The sequence below is a fragment of the Agelaius tricolor genome, unplaced genomic scaffold (genome assembly GCF_023055355.1).
Source record: "Agelaius tricolor isolate 1412-34295 unplaced genomic scaffold, bAgeTri1.0.p SCAF_8, whole genome shotgun sequence".
NCBI classification, from domain to species: domain Eukaryota; kingdom Metazoa; phylum Chordata; class Aves; order Passeriformes; family Icteridae; genus Agelaius; species Agelaius tricolor.
In genome coordinates, this window is record NW_027269268.1 from 48041084 (window position 1) to 48063487 (window position 22404).

At 35.5% G+C, this 22404-nt stretch overlaps 1 long non-coding RNA gene across 1 annotated transcript in view; it reads right to left on the reverse strand.

Annotated features, from left to right (window-relative positions):
- The window catches only part of LOC139592647 (uncharacterized), a 149391-nt gene extending 128126 nt beyond the window's left edge, over nucleotides 1–21265 (reverse strand). Inside the window, exon 1 of the long non-coding RNA XR_011680079.1 lies at nucleotides 21055–21265. This is a non-coding gene — a long non-coding RNA (uncharacterized lncRNA). The remainder of the gene's footprint in view (nucleotides 1–21054) is intronic.
- Between the last annotated feature and the right edge of the window lie 1139 nt (nucleotides 21266–22404).

Genomic DNA, 22404 nt, shown 5'->3' on the forward strand with positions numbered 1-22404 from the left:
GCTTTTAACATTCTGAACAAAGGAAGATTAATTGGCCTGGACAAGTTAACTTGGAAGAGAGAGAATGTCAAAAGTAAAGTACACTGACAGAGACTGACTAGTGAAGGATACAGTACAGATAATAAGACATAATATGTGTTTCTTGCATTAAAAGAACAATGGACCACATAGGTGAGAATATTATGTGTGTATCAAACAAATCCAAAATTCATGTAGTTCAGTTGTAGAATTATTAATAATTTGAATCACCCCTGTTGTCACATGTGGGAAGTTTTTTATCATATATCACGCCTGTAAACATTAAATATAATGCATGTAGTGAATTGTTTCTATTCACTAATTTTATATTAATCACACTTTTTTATTGTAACATTGCTGAAACTTGACCAAAATCAGCATCTTTATTTTCCAGCTAATTATTCACACACAAATTTTGTATTTTCTGCAAGAACATAGTCATTAAAAGCTATTAGCTTTACTGTGTCACACTATACTATAATTATTCAGGTTCCATTGGCACACAATAGTTAACAATGCACATGCTTTATTATTATATTTCAGGGACCTTAAAATGTAGTTCCAACCCCCAGCCATGAGCACAAACACCTTTCACTACCCCAGCTTGCTCAGGGCTACATTGAAACTGGCCATGATCCCCTCCAGGGATGGGTCATCCACAACATCTCTGGGTAACCTGTTCCAGCACCTTACCGCCCTCACAGTAAAGAATTTCTCCCTAATATCTGATGCAAACCTACTTTCTTCCAGTTTAAAGCCATTCCCCCTTGTCCAGAAACTACATGTGCATTCCCTCTGCAGTTTTCCCCCTTTGCCACTGACAGGGACGTTAAACAGCGCCGGTCCCAGCAGTGCCCACTGAGCAGCAGCCCGGCTCACTGGTCCCCACTTTGGACACTGCACTGGCAGCCACAGCTCCTGGAGTTCAGCCACCCAGCAGCCAAGTCTGTGTCCACTGACTGGTCAATCCACCACACCCCTGGCTCCTCAGTTCAGACACAAGGAATGATGCAGGACAGTCAGATGCTTGGAAAGCAGTGACATACAGGTCGTTGGATAGTGACATCAGTGCAACTGTCTGCAATCTGCAGCAAAGAGAGCTCTTGGAGCACTTATAAGCATTACCTGAAGAACATCAAGTAGGATCAGGGGAAGTTTACCCCTGAAACAGTTCAGCAAACTAGACTACCTTTGTGCTTAGTTTTGTGGTCTGTCACTGTCATATTTTCTGAAAAATCCCTGAGAAGCCTCAGAGAAGAATGAAAACAATAATTATCTGATTGCTTTCCCTGTGTTTTGCTGCTTTGGAATGTGTTTGGAGATTGCTTCTCCAAAGGGTGGTTGTTTGATTGGTTTCATGTGAATTGTTTTTACTTAATGACTAATCACCGTCCAGCTGTGTCGGGACTCTGAGGAATCAGTCACAAGTTTTAAATTAGTATCTTGTTAAGCCTTCTGTAAGTATCCTTTATTCTTTAGTATAGTTTTAGTATAGCATTCTTTAATATAATATCATAAAATAATAAATTAGCCTTCTAAGAGCATGGAGTCAGATTCTCAATTCCTCCTTTGTCCTGGGGACCCAGCAAATACCACAGTGGTCCACATTTGAAGAAGGATGGGGAAAACTCCAGTGAAAGGTCCATGAGGAGGAGAGGCCAAGAAAACTAAGAGAAAACAAGCCCTTCACAGCAGGGTTTATGAAGTTACTGTAACATGATAAGAGGCAAAATTGCATTCTAGACTCATTCCTGAAAATATAGAAGGAAAACCTTGGGTATTTAATATGCACAGTGTTAGCTAAACTAGGTTGGTGCTAACTTGACCAATTTACTGAAATTTTCTGATAATTAAATTTGTCTAGTTCTTTTGACACAGGCAGACATCAGACAGATATTCCACAGAGATCAATATTTCACAAATATTTAAGACTATAAAAATTTGCACATTTTGGACTCCAAGCTGTGGGCAGTCAGAGATGTACTGACATGATCACTCTCTAAAGGGCAGGAAGATGTACTCAGGAACTAAGATTTGGAGACAACCCATATTTTAATGTGCTATACACCTACAGAGAATGATACCAGGGGAAAAAAATAAAAAGGAAAAGGAAAATGAATTCAGATAGAAGCTAACTAGAAGACAGAAAAGAAACAAATCACTACACAGTGTCTAATTTGGGAATTCTGCTGTGCTCCTGGTGAAATGGCAATCTTATTGACAAGAGGTCTAGAAAATTAAAATACACATTGATCCTATTTCTTTGCAAAAATCTGTGAGTGTTTAGAGTGGCAAAATAAAGGTGAAATTTAGTATAAAGTGTGGTGATAATGTCTCTCACTACCTTTCTTACTTCCTGCAGGAACCATGATTGCACCTAGAAAATCGTGGTTCAGATTAGTGAATATTTGCAGTAAATAGACAAGTATCTAGATCTGACAGGTGAAGTAGGGAAACACACTGTCAAACAAAATGTCAAACAGAGCACAAAAAATTTAGCTAAATACAGGCTGCTGAATAAAGAACCTAAAATTATAGCAAAGGTGAAATTGCATGGCAATTCTATAATTCTCTATAATCATATAAAAACAAATTCAGTACAGAAGGACCAGTTTTAGATGTGCTCTGCCTGCTATTTACTTCAGTAGTACAACAACTAAGGCAGGTAACATTCCCTCTTCCCTCAGCATTGACCTAGAGCTGTCACTTGTCAGTACTTGTACTGAATAAGACATCTTTAACATAAACCCACCTAACAGTGTTCAGAAAAATTGGTAAAAATATATTATTCTATTCAGCAGACTTGTCACACTGAAGTGCTACTGCTAGAAATTCAAACTGAAGGCATGCCTCACAACCTCTGGCTTGACTGAGCAGCAGAGCATCTTCAGCATCAATGAGAACACAGTGGAACTGCACATACTGAGAGAAAAGAGTTCAAAGTTACATTTTCTTCTATTTTAAACATATCCTTTTTGCAAATGTACATCTAGCATATGTGATTTATACATCTTAAACATGCAGCTGTGACACAAGTGTACTGTTTGACCTTCCAATTTTGTGTATTTCACTGGCTTCTGATGAAATTCTCTGTACTGCTCTGACCAGCAACGCAGAGCTTTGTGAGTTTACTAACTAGCAAAGGAGAAATATCAATATACCTTATGAATTTAATCTTTTAGGCCTTGCATCTTTCAAAATCAAAGCTTAGCACTCCAAAAGAGATATTGCAATCATTAGCAGTGTGCTATACTGGCTGTTGAAATAATACATGAATACTGAGCCATTAGTGCAAGTGGAATTTGATATTTTAAAATGTTTCTTCTTGACCTTTTCTTGGATCAAATGGCCTACAGTAATCTACGTGCATTACTTTACATTCTTCTGGACAACATTATATTGTTGTTTAAAGCACTGTACTCTCTGATGAGACATAAACGTGCTGACAAAATTGTTTGCATAGCAATGCTACGACACAGAATAAGATGAATTTAGGAAGTTCTATTGTCTTGGACAATAAAACTTTGAGATTAGATGTTATCTCAAGAGAAATCTGAATCAAAAGAACAACAAGGAATGGAGTTAACCCAGCTGAGTCATAACCAGACAGTAGTTTGAGAGATTTGCCTATTTTCCCGAATGGGAGAGCATTGATGTAGGCAAAGTTTTTCGAAAGAAAACTCTCTGATGGTATTTGAAGAACATACCTACTCACAGAAATAGCAATTACTGGCATTATGTAAGTTAAAATACAAAATTTATCTGATCAGTCTTCTCGATTTTTCCATGAGAGCTGAGTTCAAATTACATTTGAAAATTCCCCACTGAGGCTGGAAACTTTATGTCCAATGCACCACTTTAGTAATGCAAAACAGGCCTGTAGCTGCACTGTCTTAGGCTGTGATCCTGTCAGATTTCATAAGGTGAGCAATACCAGGCATTGGAGAAGAGACCTCTTCAAAGCCAAACCAGACAGTACAGGAGGTGGTGCTGGCGACTCAGTAATTGATTTGCTTGCCTCCAAGTCTCAGCTGAGCTGAAGATTCCATTGCATGGTGCAAAGGTGGTGTCAAGAATCCTGTCTTTCAGAGCCAATGTGAATCAGGATCTGGGGCTAGTCCTCCTCCCTAAAGGTACAGCTTTAAAATATCTGGGGGCTGCCAGTAGAGTACAGGAACCAGTTTTTAGCATTTTCCACCTTGGACAACTGATTTAATGAGTGGCTATTTTTGTATATCTGATGGGAGTCCATATGCAATGTGCAACTCTGAAGGCACAGGGATTTTGCAGAAAATGTAAAATGTGAGCTTCCTTAAATAAAATAATCTGGTGCTACCAGTAACCATTCTCTAGTAGAATTACTATATTTCTATTCAAGTTATTCCATTCCATTTCCAATGCCCCTTTGTCTTACTTACATCAACTACCTTCAATCTGAAGCCACTTTTAATGTGGTTTAAACAACTCATCATTAGGAATTCACTAGCATAGCCATATCCATTCATGGACAATGCATTCATCTCTTAAAGGCATTTGTAAATACTGCAAATGTTTCCCTAAGTGATCTATCATTGTTTTGTAACTACTGCTAAAGGTAGTTAGCCCTGCAAAGCAATAATGAGTGCTAAAGTGTGCTTCTCCTGAACCACAAAGAATGAAACAGTGATGATAGATGCACTAAAATTTTCTCTGGAATTATCAGACTTATTTTTTCCACTATCCCTTCTTTGCATATGTGTCTCAGCTGTGTATTGAGCAGAAAATTATTCCTACCTAGAGAGCTAGTCCTATTAGGCTTCTAAATTGTTTGTTATAACAGTTTGTTTTCTTTCCTCTATCCTCACAAGAGCCTAACAAGCCATGCACTCTAATCACATGGTGATAATAATTAGTGTATGACTGGAAATGCAGCATGAGTAATGAATCATGTTCTGTGTTAAACAAATAATCTTTTGAAAACTGGAGGAAAAATATTATCCAAAATATTAAAAATAAGGAAAATTTTAGGAGATTAATTTATGTCAGTTTAAGTCTCACCTGCTGTTAGCTGATTCACTCCTGATTCTTATCTTATGAAAGGCACATACTCTTTTATCCAACAATTTTTAGTCTGACACAGTGATGTTCCTGGTTTCCATGGACTTTCATTTTATTAGAAACACAAGGAAACAAATGCTGCCTGAATGATAAAGAGATGGAAAAAATGCCAGCGAAGTATTCAATCAGAAAGCACATTTTATAAATTTCTCCTGTGAATATCAAGATTTGGAACAGGGATGAGTTTTTTATCTTTTGAATTGCTTTTTGAGCATCACTGCTTTTGGACTACACATATGTAGTACACTATGTGTCAGTGTATGTGGCATTCATGGGGTTTTGTTCTTCTTACAGCAGCATGTTTACAGTCATTTCTTACTTTTCCTTTGTTCTCTGCTCTGTGGCCATTGATGGAACATTGCCTTTGTATTATACATAATTTCTTAAGCTTCAAAAGGGAGGACAGATGGAGTAGAAGTAATTTGAAATTAAGTCTTTAACATCTTTAATACTTTTTACTTCTGATTTACAAGTCAACCATATTAATGCTTTCCTTGTGCTGTAACTGAGAAAGGCTCCTCACATCAAAATTGATACAAAAACTTTTTTCATTCACCCTAGATGAATCCACTAATCTCTGCAATTTGGGGCTTAATTCTCACTCACATTAAAAAGGCAAATAAAGCCATGACCAATTTAGGTCCACAGACATTTCCAGAGAAAGTTAACATAACATGAATGAAAGAAAAATTGGGCCTTTCATTTTCAATTACAAACAATTAATTTTTGAATTTCATAGAAAATGTGCAATTGATCTGTGATTTTTATGGATTTGTTCATTTTGCTAATACATCCGAAGAGCAAAAATAGGAATTTATTTCCAATAAGTCTCTCCATTCAACAAATATTTTGTCCCACTGGTTGACTACTCAGCATGCCTGCCTTTTGTTAACATCATTGACAAAGGAATAGACACAGTCTGGGTACCCAACTGTGTATTATCTCCACTACAAATCACCCGTCTTCACTCGTTAGCTCCTGCGCTGAAGCACACAAGGGAGCTCAGGTGTTCATATCACCAAGGCATGAATTCTTAAAACTGTTTTTTCTTAAACTGACTGGTGAACTATCACGGGTGAATGGGAAAGGAAAAATAGGAACTGGTGCATTTGAAACAAAATTTGACACTTTTATAAAAACAGAAACTGAAAGCCTAGCCACAGTGCTGTTGTTCTGTATCTGGAGTCATAGCAAAGGCAGAATGTGAGCTGACATCTTCACACCATATATGCTTAAGGGCAGATGACAACCCCCCTTTTTTCTTTTTTTTTTTTTTATCCCATCATCTTGGGGGAGCTTTGCAGGACTTTGGATATATCTGTATCCACAATGTATATATGCTTTCATTTTTAGCTATGTTGCATTGAAAATCCATCCTGTAATTCCAGTAAAGGAAACACCACTATTCCCTCTAAAGAGTGCAGGAACACTTGAACAAAGCACGATTAATTTTCTCTTTAAATTCCAGCAATGTTTTGTGTCTTTTCTGTCTGGTGTACACCACAGGCAAATAACAAAATAAGGCTCATGATCATCTTACAAGTCTTGATTTCACGTGTGGCTTATTCAAACTAGAAGTTTATGTTTACTGAATTACTCAAATGACTACTATTAGGCAATTTCCTTCCTCACAAAACCTATATCCTATCATTTCTCAAATAATTATAAATGGTCAATAATAATAGAGCTCCTATCACTCCCCATAATAGTCAATGGAGTATTGAATTAGATACAGTTGAACAACACACACCATAACTGCATTTGATGTATCCTATCTGATGCTTTTTAATCTTAATATTTGGAAGTTTATCTATCAAAATCAATGACAAAATAATCAAGTCCAGTATTTTTAAAATTTAACATTTTTAATATGCTGAAAAATAGTAATATCAGCTCACAGCATATACCTGATTACTTGTGGATCACATACTAATTATTGAATAAATTAATTACTCCAATGTCTTGTATATTGGTGTCTATTGTTTTAAATCTACATACACAGACATAAAGCAATCCTCTTTGTGTGTGAATTCCAAGTGACTTTCCCTGGGTTGCAATGGAAACTGAGAGGAAGTTTATGGCATTACACAAGCAAACCAATCCTGTTTGGGAAATGCTTTAGTCCACCTGTGCAGTGCAGCTCTCACAAACACAGTAAGAGGCTCTTGTCCTCCATAAAAGCCACAGACAGAAACTCACACCACTTTGTGGAATATCTTATTAGCTTAAATCATTCTTTGTCTGAGCATATGGGTTTTCCTGGATGTCATCTACAGGGCAATACTAAACCACAAAAAAGTATCTTTTACCTTAAACATGCATGTGGTTCTGATTAAGCCTTCCAAATCACTCACATTTAAACTTAAGTAACTGTCTAACAGCTTCATTTGTGGGAAGCAAATACAATCCATTTGCTTTTTTTATATCTGATTGTCTTCCACATAGATACAAAAGAAAAAACAAAAAAATCAAAACAAAAAAGATAAAAGTAGAAAGCAATCATCATCATATAACCATAGAAATCTAGGAACTATAGAAATTCAGTTTGGGTTTGTCTGTTTTGCAGGGCTATTAGTTTCTGCTTCTTTGTTTGCTTGTTTTCAAAAAGTTCTTTAAACCAGTAATCCAACTATTATGAGTTCACATTGTCACATAAACTCATCCTTACAGATCCCAGTTTGGAAGTTACAAATCCACTGTGCAGTGTATGGATTGAAAACACATACTGTAATTTTGCTCAGAAGGAGAGGGAGACAATGGTTTCTTGAGATGCAGTTTTTCAATACTTTCTCTGTGCTTTTGAATATGTATCTATGGGCCTTATTTATTGGAGCGTATTCAAAACCTCCTTGTGGGCCCAATCACTCATTTTCTCAGGGTCTCTTCAGTCAGGGTCTCAGTACTCTAGAATCTGAATACTTTCCAAACCTTAATTAATGTATTGTTGCAGAGTCCTGTGAGAAAAGAGGATTATACTGTCCAATTAACAAATAGGGAAATGAGAAAATGTAAGGTAAAAGCCTCCATTACACCAAATGCCTTCCTACTATAGTTATATCCATTTTTCTCACAGTACTGGACTTTAGATAGAATTATATATACTTTTAAGGTAGAAGTTGTTGGATTTAGCTGTAGTTAAGAGCACAAAATTAAATGTTTTCAAAACAAAAACTCTATGTTCTAGAAAAAGAAAATTAATATGGATTAATTGGCTCACTTGCCATTGTAAAAATTCAGAGATCGTTAGAATTAATTTTTTTCACAGCAGCATAATTATTTCCTTCAACTGTGAAGGTTTCCTTTTTGTTCCAGGATTTCTCCTCCAGCCATAGCAAATCTACCTATGTCTGCAGTATGCAGACAGTATACAGACAATAGCTCCTCTCTTACCAAGCTGCAGATAGTCTTTATCCAGTGAAGCAGGGGGAAAATATTAATGAAATCAACTGATGATGAGACAAAGTGTGTAACATATATAAAAGTCTGGACAGTGAGAGGTGTTTTCTATATGATAGGCATGTAATGACATAGATTTTAATTTCAATTCCATCAAAAGGTGTCTCGTTAGCTCTAAGGATTGATTTCCAAAATAGTCAATGCTAATCAGTTGTCCTGCCACAAGATTTCATCAGAGAAATGCAGTTAAATGACTTTATCAAGCACTAAGGCAATATAGGTCAAGTATAGGGGTTGTAATTTACTACAATCTAATTTCTTGAATTCATTGTTGTTTGACTTTGCACAGGTTACAGTGCCTACACAGTAGCAAGGTAGGAGACAGCAGGTTGTGTCTGTTCATTTCCTCGATAAATTAGGAACAGAAATCACTACCAGTAAATATGCAGGGGTTGCATGAGATTATTTTTCTGGGTGTCTTTTGTGTTTCTTTTTGCTGTACAGAAAAGTTTTCTCTTTGTTTGGGAGCAGTGAAGAAGAGGAAAGAATTGTTCTCTCACCGAGGAGAATAAACTCATTGGCGTAGGAATGGAATAAAATAATAAACCAATACAAAATCCAGCCCAACTGCAAACCCTTTGGCTTCAGCTGTGTTACATTAGATGCACTATTACAAACTACATCCTGGGAATATTTTAATTCTTAGGTTAGCAGAAAATGAAATATTTTAATCTCTTATACCTGGAAAATGGACCACAAAGAAAATATTACTACAAATACCAGCTAACCATTATCACTCAGACAGCCACTGGGATCAGAACTCCACAAAACTGTTTTCCATTTAATTTTTTGGACCTTTTTTTTCCACTTTTTTCTAAACTTGTCAGCCCTTTTTTGGTATATCAACAACCACTGAAACATAGCAAAAATGGGAAAAAATTATAGAATATTTCATTTCTTACTTTAATACTGACAACTTTACCAAAAATCCTGATATTTCTAGGTTGAATCAGAAAACAAAAAGAATTTCTATGGCCTTTACCAAAATATGCTCCATATTTAGTTCATTTGAATCATGAAAACTATTTGCATATTAACACAAAAGAAATAATGTTGATTTTCTCTGAAGTATTGTATTGTTGTAAATAAGATAATTCTCATTATATTGACAGGGTAGGAAGGATTTGTAAATTTATACTCTGTGTGGTAGACAAGTACCAACATTTTAAATGTGTACAGTTCACTTATCTCTGTCTATTGACCTTGTCATTCTGATTCCACCAAGAATTGTACTTTCACATCTTTTATTTATTCACAGGCTGAAATTAGTTCTATGGCCTATGGGTTCCCTGAAGCTACTTCTGTGATTCACTGAATTGCTTCTGCTGGGTTACTGCACATTAGAAATGAAATAAATGCCAGCAGCAGTTGCTTTCTGATACTGCAGGCCAAATATCCACAAATTAGAAGATGTTACAAGAGGTGTCTTCAGGAGAAAATGAGTGTTACAATGTTTAACTAGCCATTGTGGATGAGAGCAAGGTACACCTGAGCTCTACCAGGAGACGGTACCAGCCGAGGTTTAGAACAGTTTTTTCTTAACTCTATCAGCATTATTTGCCTCTATCTTGCTGGAACATTAAACCACTTTAACCTGAAGCAATCCTGAGCCACACTTAAATAAAAATTTAATTTACAGCTGCTCTTTAGAATATATTTTAAAATCAAAGTGATCAAAATTGTAGCAAATTAGAGCATGTCACTCCTATAGGATCCAATTTTGCCACTAAACTTCCAGCCAAGGTACACACTCAGCCATATTCCTGTGCTGGTTTGGGATGAGATCCAAGCAGGAAAGGCAGAGGAGGAGGACAGCTGAACACACCCTAAGCAGGAGACCATGAAATGAGCATTGTACACACGTGTCTTGGCACAAATCTGCAGAAATCCTCCTAAATAAAACCTCGCAATAGTGGTAAGTCAGAAAAATACTTAAATATTTTGTGCGCTTAGAAACAAATAAGACTGCATAAAAAGACTCTTCCAGATCAGGAATTCCATTGGTATTTACTAAAATTTCTCAAATAAATCTAATTAAGAGAATTATGTTTTTGACTTCCTCATTGCCATGCACTGGGCAACGTCATGACATTGTCCATTTCCATGAAAATATGAGGCATTTTTTATCTTTTTTGTATCAGTTTATAGTAGATATTGATTTAAGCTTTGTGTGCTGCCTGTTGCAAGCATGCCTGTAGCAATTATAATAAAAGTTACCCAAATTAATTAACTAGGAGCTCTGGAGCTCCTAGTATCTTATGTGACACACAGATAGATAAAATACCACAGGATGCATTCACTATTTTTAATAACCATGTATAAGCATTTATACATTAAAAAAACTGGAAAAACATTAAGTGAACTTCACCTCTTTAAACTGTTATCTTCACTCTAATCAATATTTTTCCAAGTTCAGAGCACCAAGAAAATGCATACACATCCAGGACCATAATCTTTGCAGACAGATATTCTTCTGCTTGTGCCCACACTCACAGTGGTTGCATGCCATTCTGAACAATTTGAAGTTGAATGCTAGCAAAATATTTTAAGTAATTTCAAATTGAGAAAGATTTCTAAAGGAGTGTGGCCATCTTCCAATGTTAATAAAATTCTCATTTCTATAACACATAACCCTGAACCACACAGCCCCTTAAGTTCCAAATTATTTCATGACAAATTTGACATACTGGGTTTTATAGGTCTAACACAATTTTAAACACAAAAAAATAACAGTGCACTCTGCACTGTGACTATTTTTAGAAACACTTAACACAGTCACAGCTGTTTAGGTCTTGTCCTGCTTGCAAAGAGCTTTATTTTTCAAATTTAATCCAACAATCATGGAAAATATCAATAGACAGTAATATTAGTAAATGTATTATGCTAGCATATAATATCTTTATGTCACTTTTGCTTCTTAGAGATAGTAAATCCACCAACACCACCAAAATGAAACAAATATTCAGATATGATCCGTTTACAGAACTTAAAATTTTGAAACAGAAAACCCTGATAGAAAAGATTTGGCATTAAAAATCTAGTGAGCATTAAAAGTAAGCTACACGTACAATAAACAAAAAAATCATGTCTGTGAGATGCTACTGCATAATCAGATATCAAAACCAAAGTTTTTAGAAAAATTATCTTCAGAAAGGTAGGTGGGGGTCCCCAAAGTTTTCAATTAGTTTGTCTTCTATAGAGACTTATTACTCTAACTGTACATGAAAGAAGGGGAAAGGTTATGTTTTCAAGACATAATAAACATTCAGTATTCTAAAGAAAAACTACTTGTGGCATTTTGGCAAAACTACATAGGCACATTCTGTAGTATGGAATCAAAGCTCCTATCATATGATTTACTACAAATGTGCATTAAAAACCATTATATTTGGAAAAATATTTGCAGAAGTTTATATATTCCCAAGACTTCAGTAATAATAAACAACTTCTATATTTATAAAATACTTTGTGTAACTAAAATATCTAAGGCATCGATCTCTGCAAGAATCTGTCAGATCTTATTCTCAATTCATTAAGTGAGAGACTGATATACAACAGTCACATTATTTTACTAATGATTATTTATGACTTCCATTTATGACCAAAAAACAACACCCTGAAGAAATATTGGTTAATGCCCTGGCCCAGACCTTCCAGCATGCCTGGTCATTGTCATTGTATAGCTCAGAATTATCTATAGAGCTCCTCCTCTGTGCTCCAGCTCTTCTGCTTTTATCCTGTGTCTAAAAGACACATAAAATTTGAAGGATACGTTCATTTCCCTCAAGACTTTCTATAAAGACCTTAAACAGCCTTTTTCTCCTGTTGGTAAGCTTATTCTGGAAAGTGTTCATACCCAGCTCTTTTCATTTATCACCCCACAAACTGCAAGTCATCTCCAAGCCTATGTTCACAATCTCCAAATAAGACTGGAAGAAAATATGTTTATGTGGTTCTTGGTCAGGACAATCCAATAGCTTGTATAAAGATTCCAGGGCTGTCAGAGAACCTGAATACTATACTGAAATTGTTATCAATAGAAGGCTTTGTTAGGCCTTATAAGACAACAAATTAAATATTTTTTTTCAATATAAAATAAATTAAATATAATTTTTTCCAAAGAGGAAACCTATTTGACCAAAGAGAATTTCCTCATTATTTCACTGACTGATGAAACTATAAATAAAAAGACAAACTTCCAAGGCAGGTTATAAATCTCTGCTCTGATATTTTAAACATACCCACTACCATTATGCCAACCCAAAATCTCCTACTGATTACTCACAAGAGCTTGCTAATGACACAAGTGAAAGAGAAATGCTATGGTATGGAAGAGGTTTTTCCAAGCTTCCAATGAAATAACACAAGAAAGAATGCCTTAAAGAAACATTGGAATATAATCATTTCTTGTCAGTCTGGAGGAAAGGTCAATCCAAAATGGCATAAGGACAAAAGAAATTGAATATTGCGGTAAAGTATTGTAGTGGCACCGAGAAGCTTCATCGAAACAGTGATGAAAAGTCCAAGAGAAATACCAAATTTTAAAACAATATCTGCTTTTTTAGTCAGTTCAGGTTTTCTGATAAATCTTCACTGTATCTTCCTGCCTATGGAAGAAGCCAGTTCTCCTGATCAGGAGCAGTGCCAGGAGGGTTGATAATTTGGAAAAAGCAGAAAATATAGACCCACAGAACTCAGCTTTAAATCTAGGGCTTTAAGGCCTAGAAAAATAAGTTTGGGTCACACTTCAGTTCAGGCAAGAGTTTGAATCAAACAACTTGCACAGAGCCCCATTACAGATATGCCAACAACCTGAACTCCTCTGAATCATGCTTAGGAATGTTTATTGTTCACTCAAATAAAAAACACTTTATTTCTGGTTATCCACAAGCTTCTCACTTTCTTCTTCTTCTAAATGAACTGAATGTCTCGAGGGCCCATAACTGGAATGATATAGGTATGATAATACAATGACATATACCAATGCTTTAAATATTTTTTTAGAAATTTATGGTGCACTTTAAATAATAATGTTGCTGCTCTGACTGTTTGATTTAGTCACCACTATATATCTTTCTCTTCAAGACTGAAGTAACCCAGATAGGTTAGGCAGATTGTAAATAGTGTGGGAGGGACCTGAAGTATGTTCAAAGCAGATCCTCAATAGACAAGTTTTAGATTCATTATCATCTGACCTTAAGCTCAAAATTCATTTTCTTTTCAAATTCCCCAAGATATTTAGTAAGAGAACTAAAAACATCCTCTTCTTTTTTATAATGGATGGAAAGAGAGCAAGAATGGAGCAACACCACCTCCCCCATCTCCCTCCTCCCAGTGGACCATTAATCTAGTGAGTATTAAAAGTTTAATTAATAAAAAAATTGGTATTCTCTTATCTGAATAGAAGGGATCTGCTATGAAAAAGGCAGATGCTGATAATAAATATATGAATAGGCAGGTAGGAAACTGAAATTCCATGGACAAATGCAGACAACAAGAAAGAGAAAAGGAACATGCCCCAGCAAGTAAGTTTCAATAATTTGGATATACAAAGCAGATCATACTTTGCACTGTGCAGCTACCACAGCAGACACTCTAAAAGCAAAAAAAATCCTTGTTCAGACTGTAGTAATAACCCTGTTAACATTGGCCTTGGGTGGGCACCCTGAGAACAAATGGCACTGGCACCTCCCTTGTTTAATTGCCCTGTGCCTGCCATTTGCAAACCTTCAACCTTTTGTTCTTCAAAGCCACCCTGGCTTTTAGTACATTTTATGTGGGAAAGCAGGGGGAGAATAAAGATGGAAGAGAGTTTTGCAGTATGTAGACAGCACTTTGGAGCTTAAGCATCTAGCTGTATGTTCACGTCCTAGATTTGGCTGCACAGATAAATTCTCCACATCTCAAATTGGATTTAGTTCTGCAGATTGAAAATAGCTGCCCATTTAAATTCCAGTGAACTATGTTCTTATCAAACAAATTCTGCTATTTTTCTGAGTTAGGCTACTAAAACACAACATGAATAATTGCCTTTGTCCTAGTTCATAGTAATAGAAAAGTTTGCACACATCTTGGTGCAGTGCCTGCATCCCCCTGGGCAATGCTTGACACTTAAATCATCACAGACTTCTCTGAAATTGAATGACTATTTCAATACCAAAAAGTGAGGTTTTCTTCATCTCCAAGAGGTGGGAGACTTTCCAGATGTGCAGACCTGGTCTATGGGAAGTCTCCAAATGTAATTGGAAAAGTACCTGCAGTTAGGAATGGCTGCTGGAGAATGATCATCTGTGAGTGGCTGAGGTGGCTGTGATGGTGTTGAGAAACAGTCTGAGCATCAGTGGAACAACAGCTCACTATATAAATATGATTTCATTTAAATAAGGAATAGGAAATTAGGCAGAACATTTGAAGATATTCATCACTATGGCAGTGGCAAAGTCCTCTCCCTTCCATCTTACCAGAGATTTCATTAATAACACCTGAGAGATTAGCAAGAAGAAAACTTTATGTCAAAATCCTGATTTGTTTAAAATGTTTTTCTCCAGGAGAGAAACTAAATCAGCTTAAGAAGTAAAGTCAGTCACATATAGTATCTGCATGATTCCTAGCCACTTAAGTCAATAATTGTGGGGGGAAAATAAAAATCAATTCTATCTCTGTCAAAACTGGGAAAAAGATTTCTCAAACACATAAGATTTCTCAACTCAACATAAGACACATGGTTTGCTCCTTGAGGATCCTAGGTATACTGGAATACACTGAGGTTTGCCATACTACACCAGAATATTTAGTTTCTCTGTGTACCGTCCTGACTTGCTTATGTTAGTACTGACCTTTCCTGAGGAACAAGGGAACAGAGTACAGGACAGAAGCAGGTCTCCAAACCTTTTAAATCATATGCTTGATTTTACTTCATTAGACTAAAATGGCACCCTAAAATAAAGAAAATTCACTTGGCACCTGGTTAAATACAAAAACTTAGAAGCACATTTCCTATAAAATAAATCTAGCTTTTGGTAAGATTGCAACAATTATTATAAAATTGGGTTGTATCTCTAAATCTACTGTTCTGGCCTCACACCTCAGATCTTCATTTTATACCTCTAAAGATTTGGAGGAAATGCAGAAAAAACACTCCGTATTCCAGCAGAAGCAAAATAAAACCTAAATTCAAATACACTGATATTGATGTTAAGGGCTGTTGGTACAACTATATATACACCATGAGTATATTTGGAATAAGATTTGCTATGAAACAAAAGAATGCCTTTTTGTCATAAGAAAGTCAAATTATATAAATAATGTGTGCATACAAACAACAGACAACACCAATTAAAAAAAACCCCTAACAAAACCAAGACAAACCAGGTTTTAAAAGCTGTGGTATGAAATTGTTGCTAGTATAAAGGAAAATTTTCAGAATTTGTAAATTTTTGTGAAAGTGTGGAAAGTAGAAAGAATGTAAGTCCTGAAAATGAAATATGAAATCATAAAAACATCTAAAAATATTTAAGGAACTGTTTATGAATATATAAAAATAGGCAGTCTGACAAAGACTCTATAAGACCAACAGGTGATTAAGGAGCTGTAAAAGAAGATAAGGCCAAAGCTGAATGGTTAAATTAATTCTTTGTATCCATGTTCTCTACAGATGAGGTTTGACTGGTTTCCACAGGGGAAACTTTTTTGCAGAGGGAGAACTATAGGAATTATTTGCAATTGGACTCTCAGTGAAAAAATTCTTAGAACAAATCAATAACAAATAGTATAATAGTAACAAATTGCCACAATAAAGTGATATTCACCTATGAGCTAAAAATATCAAATATGAAATTGTCAGATGGCTAATACTACTGAAAGTGATCTCAGTGCTGAGAGAACTAATGGTTAAAGAAGTCAGTTCTACTGATAAGTTTCAGTTGGAGTAGAAGAAAATAGGCATGAGTTAATGACCTCCTTAATAGAAAGGAAACTAAATGTAAAAAAGGAGTAGACAAACAAATAAATATGGTACAATGAGAAGAATTAATTCAGCTTTTTTCGTATATTATTGTGCCTCACAAATTTATAGGAGCTCTTTGAGAAATTGAATAGCATGGGAGATGTGGCTGACATTATTTACTTGAATTTTCAAAAAGGTTTTAACAAAATTTCTCAGCAAGACAGTAAAGATAGTAAGGCACTTGGAATAATAGGAAAGATATTTTGTAAGATACTTGATTTTTTAAGAATAACAAGTTTTACAAAAATTCCTCTGTGAAGAGAGTTTTCTAGGAAACATCAACAAGCATACGGATATTTGTTTTATTCAGAGTTTAGAGCAAGCTGTGGGGATACTGATGAAAAGATGACCAACTTTGCTGACCATGCTAAATTATTTAGCATTACCAAAACAAAAGCCAGCTGCAACAAGCTACAGAAGGTTATCATAAAGACTGTTTGGACTTGGAAAATATCCAAGGAATATCAACAGCCACCAATACAAATCAGCTATTACTATGGTGAGTCTAAATTAGCCATGTTCACTCAAAACAGAGTTTTGGGAGTCTTTAACACATCTATACAAGCTTCTGCTCAATACTCATGAGAGATCATGAAAGCAGCAGAATGGGAGACATAGTTGGATAAGGAATCCAAAATAAATGTTGCTGAATATTGAATGTAGTCCTATTTCCCCACATCTGAAAATGGACTTTGGAGAACTAAAGAGATAGAGAAAGTGTACCTAGGAGAATAAAAAGTTGTTATTTAAAGTAGAGAGATTAAGACTACTAGATAGAAAAGAAATACCCATGAGATTATTACAATGAATATTTATAAAATATTGACTTGAATAAAGTATACTGAGAACTGTTCTCTGGTTCCCATCATGAAGGAACTTAGATGACTTAGTTATCAAGTGTCAGGCTTAAAGCAAACAAAAGGAAACACTTTTCACAAAGCACATAATTAAACTGCAGAACTCATAGCTACAGGATGTTGGAAATGTCAAAAGCTTAGGTGGGTTAAGAAATAATTAGAAAAAATCGTATGGAAGAAAAAATTCATCCAAGGCTATTCTATAACACACATCAAAAAAGCCCATTTCTCACTCACAAAGCCTTGGAGTTATGGTTTGACAAAAGTCAGAAACAGTAGCAGGAAAATTTTATTTTCTGCTTGGCCTGTTCTGCTATTCTCTCTCAAAGCTTTATCTATTGGCCACTGACAGAATACTGGTCTACTTAAATCTTTGTATTTGTTCCTGTATTTTCATTCTCATCACTTTGTTCCACAAAGGGTTTTCCTTTGATCTTCAAGATGACTTGATAAGAAGTAAACTCACTAAAATAAGAGCAGTGATTACTCTGCAAAGGTATTTTTGCTAGAGATACTTGGTGAAGCCATCATCTACCCAAATTAAATATCTATTCTAATTCACAGGGAACACCCTTATCATTTGTGGCAGTCTCCAGGCAGCTTTATCTGACAATCTGTACCAAACAGGGGTCATTGCTCATGCACCCTGTGACCTATGCTTTCCTGCAATCTATTTCTAAGTGCAGCTCCAAGTATTGATTCTGTTTTTCAACAAAATAGTTTGGATCAGTCTAGGAACTTCAGCTGGCAAGCTTGAGTTTCAATGAATACAGCTTCTCTGAGGGATCAGTCCCAAGCTCCTGAAGAACTTCATGAATACTGGGTTCATATGCTTTCTGAGCTGGCAGCAAACAGTTGATAATTATCAGGACCTGATTAGGCATTTCTCTCAAGCACAACGAATTATCATTTTGGCATCAAAAATAAAGCCATAAAGCTCTATGCTTGGCCTTTAAGAAATCAGTTCATGTCACCTGGTATTGTAGGCTTACACAGGTTTTCTGAGAGAGGTTACTGAAATTTCCACACATTTCACAAAAAAACATGGTTGATATGAATTTCTAGGCATTTTACCAGTACTTTGTTTAGCAACAAACATTGTGGAAAGGTGTGATTTTAAGGTTTTACCCAGATGTTAGACCAGAGTTATCTTACATCAGAGTAACATTACACAATGTGGGCCAATATTCAGTTGCTACAGGAATAATCCACATAATAAAACTACACCATTCACTTAGAGAGGATGTAACTCAGCCATTTGCTTTACAATTAATGTTAGAATTCTTACTTTTATATTCAGTCACATGATTAATATAGGTATTTACATCCAGATGCTTTGAGGCTATTTCTTCCCAGAAGAGTGTTATAAAATGCCTTGCTTGAGTAACACCCAGAGCTCTTAAATGTTGGACTGAGCTGAAACCTCCAGTGTAGTTATACAAAATCTGAACTATACAAAAATGGGTCAGGTTGAAGATATCCAGCAACATTAAGATAGCCAGGCTAGCAAGGAGATGAAAAGTTCACGAGCAGTGCACAAAAACACAAGGATAAAAATAGCTGTGTTCTTAGCAGAGTGATTATACTGAGCTCATTTGTAGGCTGCAGACAGATGTTCATCTAGCAAAGAACAGTGACAACTGAAGTTATGAGCAACCCTAAGAGTTTCCTCCTGTCTGTTCCTGAGAGCCTGCCAGTTCTGCAGCTTCTGGGCATAATGGATCATATGAGAACCCCATAAGGAGTCACAGCAGTAATAAACAGCTGATGAAGGCAGTCTGAAAAGAGAACTGACTTTGCCTCAAGTGGATAAGGCAAAGCTCTCAGACTCCTTTGTCCAGCAGAGAATAGGAATGGCAATGTGGGAATGGCAACTTCCAGCTGGCAGATTATAGGTATGGAGAGCTGAGCACACTTAACATCGTCATTCATCACTGGAAGACATCTTCTCGTGACCCTAGGGAGATTAGACATTCAAAATTTTTTAGAAGCTTAGCTTTTTTTTCACCACCAAGTCACATACAAAGAGAGGGGTAGGAGAAGGACATGTTTGGATGTATGCTTTTATGTCCCTTCATGATATGTAAAGAAAGCTTGAAAACTTTTTCTTTTTACTCTTCTTTTAAAATGAGAAAATTCAGTCTTTGCCTGTAGATCAGAAGCAAAAGAATAATTTCACGAAGTCGTTTCACGAATCATTTCAAGAAGTCAGAAATGTGACCAGAAAACAGAAAATATTATCAATGCAAAATCTAGTATTTAAATATGATTATTCTACCAAAACTAGGTGAGATTTTCCGTATTACCACTAAATGTATGCAAGACTAAAAAAAGTAATAAAAGAAAAAGAAGACATGCCTGTTTTCACTAATTCTTTGTAAATCACACAGACTTAATCCCTTGTGTTTATCCCAGATCCCCTTCATTATCCGGTCTCTACAATAAATGCTGAAACATTCTGAGGAAGTTGCTTAACATCATTTGGCCAGTGCCTGTTATCACATTATAAAACTGAAGTATCTCAGGAAAACACAGCCTCTTTTACAGTAGTACGAGTCGCACTTGTCCTACAGTTATTTTATACTTAACCTTCAAGCCACCATGCTCTAGGATATAAACCAATCATCACTGACAGAGATTAACAAGAAATTTCCTCTACAGGCAGAGCATTTCATAAGTGCTCACTGCAGGGATTCTTGCACTTTCCTCTGAAGCATCTGGTAACGGCCATTGTCAGATGGAATAATAGCATAAGCAAGCTGTTAGTCTGATCTGGAATGGCTTCTCTTGTACACTAAAGCTTTTGTCCCTGATCTGCCTGTACGTTTTCCCTGCATTTCAAAAAAGGCAATAGAGATAACTTTGCACTTATTGCCAGTTAATTAGCAAAATCTTTCTCTTATCTTTGCATAATTTGGTTTTAAAACAGTAACAGCCATTGCAGAGAATCATAATTCATCTTAGATATCATATGGAGACTCCAGGTATTCCTCCAAAACAGCTTTTGGAAATACTGTTGTAAATAATGAAATTGAATTTAAGATTCATCTTCCAAGCGTTCCTGGAATTTGTACTGTTCTCAGAAAGAAGACATTATGTAACTATTTCTTCCATTGAGAGAATAACAGTAAAGTAAACAAGATTAACAAGAATTACCTACGCACAGTATCAAAAACTTTTGATTTTCACACGTCAAGTTAAATAAAGTACAAATTCTTTCAATAGCTGAATCAAGAATTAACATTCTTTGAAAGCATACCATTATTTTCCTTATGCATGACCTAGCTCCTTGAGGAACATCTCACATCAGCATGCAGAAAAAGAGAGATATTAATTTAAAATCACATCATGTAAAAAATGATAAAGATATTTTTGTACCTCTAAAAGTCACATTCCTATTGTATACTGATTCTGATTTAAACTGGAAATACTGAGAAGTACTGAAGTGAAGAAAACTACAATTCAAAAGTAGCCTGAGCACGTACATAAACACATACATAAATAGATGTACATTAATACCTATGAGTGTTTCTGAATGCAGTTTCTGTGACTGAAAGAAATAGACCTACATTACAGAAAATCATATTTGATAACAGATATTAAGCCAAACTATTTTCTTACCTGTTGCAGTTCAGTTCCTAGTTTAATGAGGATTCTTAACATACATGTCAATTACTGAAATGAGCCTCTGGTAAATATTCCAGCAATACAGTTTTTAAAAACCATGAAAAATTTTGAAGATGAATTAATCAGTCACAGCCCAATGAGTTTTTTGTTCTGATTGCATCCAGACACTGAGGGAGTTTTTATGAGACCTGTCTGAGAAAAATAACTTATTTTGCCCTTTTAGTACTTTGAAAAAAAAAAACCAGTATCTTAGATACTACTGTAGTAAACACTGGCATCTATACAGGAACTAACACTGCCACTGACAAGAAATGGAAAGTAATGATGATTTTACAGTGTGGGTACAAAGATTACTCAGCAGTGGCTACAAGAAAGCTCAGCTGTGTGTTTTGCTCCTTGGCACTCATTTGGAACCAAAGTGTTAATGGAAAACCTATTTTCATGGGAAGAAGTAAAGAACAAGATTCTAACATTTGTTTACTGAAATTCTGAGTCCAGTATCACTGCCTGGCTCAAAATCTGAGCCAATATTATAGTATAGTTGGGTTGGATTCTTCTTCCAATGATTAATCAGAACCCTGAAGGTGGTATTAAAGCACAGCTTGTTTCTAAGTTGCTTTTTGCATCTTTAAAAATGCATCAAGTTTTGCACATGTGAAGCATAAAATAAAATTACCAGGAAAAGGCAGCACCTAAAGCAGATATTGCCATCTTACTAATACCAAACAATTGTATTAAAAATATTAACCTGGTGGAATTATTCTACAGTGCATCAAAGGATGTTATTTTAATTTTATTCATTATATTCAGCTTGAATAATTTGCACTGGGGGATTTGTCTTTATAAGAGTATTGGTGTGTCATTTATCCTAATCGACCTGGCATTTTACTCTCTTTCACTGTAGTTTATTAAAATGTGTTGGTATTATGCAATAACCATGCACTCACATTAAAACAATGTATCAAGATATCAACTTGGAATACCTCAGATTAGAGTTGTGCTTTACATTTTATGGATGATATTAAAGACAGTCACACACTGCTCAAATTCAAAATTCCTCTTATTATTATAGTTATTACATACAGTAATATAAATGTCCACAATCTAAAAAAAAAAAGAAATAATGACATCAACATTTTCATTTCATAACTCAAAAAATTTAGTGTAAATTCCTAAAGTTCCTTATTTTAGATCTTACCACACAATGAATTTTCAAAGCAATTTTATCTGTATTTTTTAATGTGCAATTGAGTGAATTTTCTTCTTTTAAGAGGAATATACTTGTAATCATATGAATAAGGATTTTTCTTCCTGCCTACAATCCCTGCATTAGCGTTTGTAGTT